Source organism: Oncorhynchus tshawytscha, linkage group LG10 (assembly GCF_018296145.1).
Source record: "Oncorhynchus tshawytscha isolate Ot180627B linkage group LG10, Otsh_v2.0, whole genome shotgun sequence".
Classification (NCBI taxonomy): Eukaryota; Metazoa; Chordata; class Actinopteri; order Salmoniformes; family Salmonidae; genus Oncorhynchus; species Oncorhynchus tshawytscha.
The window spans coordinates 45,653,577-45,657,899 of NC_056438.1; positions in this window are offsets into that span (position 1 = coordinate 45,653,577).

Sequence of the window (4,323 nt, forward strand, 5' to 3'; positions counted from 1 at the left end):
GCTATTAAATTAACTTCGGTATCGAGGTGTTTCCCCCATCAGATGGGACGATCCCATACCAATCGTATGGAGATTGTTGGACTGCCATCTAGAGAAAATGGATGCATTCGTCCAGTGAACTCTATAGCTACGTTATTTCCTGCGTGTGATCTCCTCCAGATTCAAATCTTGTTAGCAAGGTCATTTTCCTTCAACCAGTATTGTCTAAAATCATGGTTTTCCAAAATGATAATGTATGGGGAGCCTGATGAGGTATTGTACAATATCAATCTTCATATTTCAATGTTTTCGCTGCTAATCCTAGCAATGTGTCAAGAGTGAAATTAGCATTACGCAGCTCATTAGCAAAATGGTGAGCCAGAGAATGCGAGACGTTGATGACAAAATGTGCCACGAAGGACTGCCTTCCTGTTCAAGTGAGCACAGCACAACATGAGTCCAAAAATGTATTAAATGCTGCTGCATAAAGGATGTAATATGCTAGGGAGATATGTATACTGTAGCTAAGAAAGTAATAGTAAATGTAAGCTGTGCCTCACCCTAATAATTTGGTCCCTTTTCCCCCTCATAATTTAGCCTATTGTTCTGACTTGGTGGTGCACATGTAGCCTATTAGCTTATATCTGATTGTAAGAGCTTTCATTGTCTGCTTATATGCCCCCTTTTTTATCCTACGGTTCTGACTTGGTGTACAGGGAGAATACTGTAATAACTGTTCAGTCGCTGTATATTTCAAAAGTGCTGAACAAAGTTATATTGACTACATCCGTCATAGCTCGCTCATGTCTTAATCGAAATTACGGATTGCCTCTTATTCGCTCTCTTATGCCATAGTTTGTACATCTCAATTGTCAGTAGAAACCACAATTGTGCAAGTAAGCCATATCAGCAATTTGTTTTTTTTAAAGGCAGTAAATGATTCTGAATTAACTGTTTCGTTGCCAGACAAGGCTCTGCTGATGACCAGGTGTAGCAGTGGTAAGGTGTTGGGAATCTGCTGTTGGGACAGCTTTATGTAGGCTCTAACAGTTTGTGTGCACCTTTTGTCACTGGTATAGTCCAATTAATGTATTGTTTAGTGTTGTTGTGTAGTGGTATTGATGGCATGCATAACATTTGAGGGGAGTTTGCCCCACCAAGATTTACATGCTAAAATCACCACTGCACCTAGGTATGAAACATGTAATGAAAACTAGCTTTAGAAGTAGATTATTTGAACAAATCTAGTTGCTTAACTATCATCTAATCATCATTATCAAAAAAGAGTAGCTAATTGCTAACTGCACATAGGGACAAAGATAGTACTTTTTGGAGAAATGTCCTCCGGTCTGATGAAACAAAAATAGAACTGTTGGCCATAATGACCATCGTTATGTTTGTAGGAAAAAGGGGGAGGCTTGCAAGCCGAAGAACACTATCCCAACCGTGAAGCACGGTGGTGGCAGCATCATGATGTGGGGGTGTTTTGCTGTAGGAGGGACTGGTGCATTTCACAAAATAGATGAGGTCATGAGGAAGGAAAATTGTGGATATATTGAAGCAAAATCTCAAGACATCAGTCAAGAAGTTAAAGCTTGGTCGCAAATGGGTCTTCCAAATGGACAATGACCCCAAGCATACTTCCAAAGTTGTGGCAAAATGCAAAATGGACAACAAAGTCAAGGTATTGGAGTGGCCATCACAAAGCCCTGACTTCAATCATATAGAACATTTGTGGGCAGAACTGAAAAAGCGCGTGGGAGCAAGGAGGCCTACCAACCTGACTCAGTTTCACCAGCTCTGTCAGGAGGAATGGGCCAAAATTCACCCAACATTGTGGAAGGCTACCCAAAACATTTGACCCAAATTAAACAATTTAAAGGCAATGCTACCAAATACTGATTCAGTGTATGTAAACTTCTGACCCACTGGGAATGTGATGAATGAAATAAAAGCTGAAATAAATCATTTTCTTTACTATTATTCTGACATTTCACGTTAAAATAAAGTGGTGATCCTAACTAAGACAGGGAATATTTACTAGAATTAAATGTCAGGAATTGTGAAAAACTGAGTTTTTACATGTATTTGGCTTAGGTGTATGTAAACTTCTGACTTCAACTGTATGTAAATAAGGTGTATTCTTTTATATTTTGAATACATTGCCAAACAATTTTTTTAAATCTATTTTTGCTTTGTCATTACGGAGTATTGTGTGTAGACTAAAAAAAAATTCATTTTTTTTTTCATTTTAGAATACTGTGGAAAAAGTCAAGGGGTCTGAATACTTTCCGAATGCACCGTAAGTGTTACAATATAGTTACAATATAGTTATCGTGTTTAACTAATTGATTATTTCTTATTTTCTCTCACTGGTAGCGCACAATCTCTTCCCCAACGTCAAATTAACCTCTCCTCCATTATCTGTCAGTTCTAGTAGTTTATTGCAGCTGTGGAATCTATTTAAATACTACAGATTTGTAGTGTCAGGGAAGGCTTGAGACCACAGCCTGTGTTGTATCTATTCATGTTAATAAATCACAGATCTTGTTAATATTGTTTTTCTTCTGGACAAAATATTGTTTTCTGTATACACCAGCTACCTGAGCCATTAGACATTCAATATGTGCATTTGACTGTATATGGCTGACCTGCTGCTTGTATTGGTGACGGTTGAAAACTTATCTGATCTATTTTGTGGCCAGTGAATGAAGACAGGCCAGGTGACTAACCACTCTGCAGTTGGACTGTGTTAAAATTCTAAGCACTGCAGACCCTGTGTCCATCTACTTCTTCCAGTCTTTGCATTACAGTTCAGACCATGTATCTAGTTTGTGGATGTTGAGTGAGAAAACATAGGCTATTCAGTACTTGCTTTGACTCCAGGAGACCCTTACATGAATGATTAGCCTCAGTTGGTTACTACACTAAGTACTGTAGCCGTCAAGGAGCCCCAAAGTCATAGGATTGTATCCATTTTCCATATACCCAATGAATGGACACTTAGGCACTGTTAAAAGTTTGGACACACCTATTCATTCCAAGGTTCTGATTTATTTAAAAATATATATTTTCTACATTGTAGAACAGTACTGAAGACATCAACTATGAAATAACATGTAGTAAACAAAGTGTTAAACAAATCAATATATATTTTATTCTCCTTTGTCTTGATGACAGCTTTGCATGCTCTTGGCATTCTCTCCACCAGCTTCATGAGTTCCCACATATGCTGAGCACTTGCTGGCTGCTTTTCCTTCACTCTGCTGTCCAACTCATTCCAAACCATGTCAAATGGCACTTACACACACTGGAAGTGTGTTATGGGTCATTGTCCTGTTGAAAAACAAATGATAGTGGGACTAAGTACAAACCAGATGGGATGGAGTATCGCTGCAGAATGCTGTGGTTGCCATGCTGGTTATGTGTGCCCTGAATTCTAAATAAATCCCTGACAGTGTCCCCAGCAAAGCACAATCACACTTCCTCCTCCATCCTTCACGGTGGGAACCACACAGGTGGAGATCATCCGTTCACCTATGCTGTGTCTCAGTCATGGCGTTGTAACCAAAAACTCAAATTTGGATTCATCAGACCAAAGGACAGATTTACACTGATCAAATGTCCATTGCTCATATTTCTTGGCTCATGCAAGTCTCTTCTTATAGGTGTCCATTAGTAGTGGTTTCTTTGTAGCAATTTGACTATGAAGGCCTGATTTGTGGAGTCTCCTCTGAACAGTTAATGTTGAGATGTGTCTGTTACCAAATAGGACTATCTTCTATATACCACCCCTACCTTGTCACAACACAACTGATTGGCTCAAACACATTAAGTAGGAAAGAAATTCCACAAATGAACTTTTAACAAGGCACACCTGTTAATTTAAATGAATTCAGGTAATTTCATGAAGCTGGTTGAGAGAATGCCAAGAGTGTGCAAAGCTTACATCAAGGCAAAAGGTGGCTACTTTGAAGAATCTCAAATATATTTGGATTTGTTTAATTATTTTCTGGTTACTACATGATTCCATATGTGTTATTTCATAGTTTTGATGTCTTCACTATTATTCTACAATGCAGAAAAGTTTTTTTTAAAACCTGGAATGAGGTGTGTCCAAACGTTTGACTGGTACTGTACTTTGAACTATATGCTTCTAAAACTGCCAAAGTCCATTCCTTTTGGTTTATGACCTTACAATATAGGCCAAATATTAAGCAAAACCTTGAATTGAAACTGGTAGAAATGTCCAATATGCTGTCAAGAGTGGTTAATAAGTCATTTTTTTAATGTACACCAAGTAGTTCAACTTTTATTTGCTTAATCATTTCAGAAGTTCACACA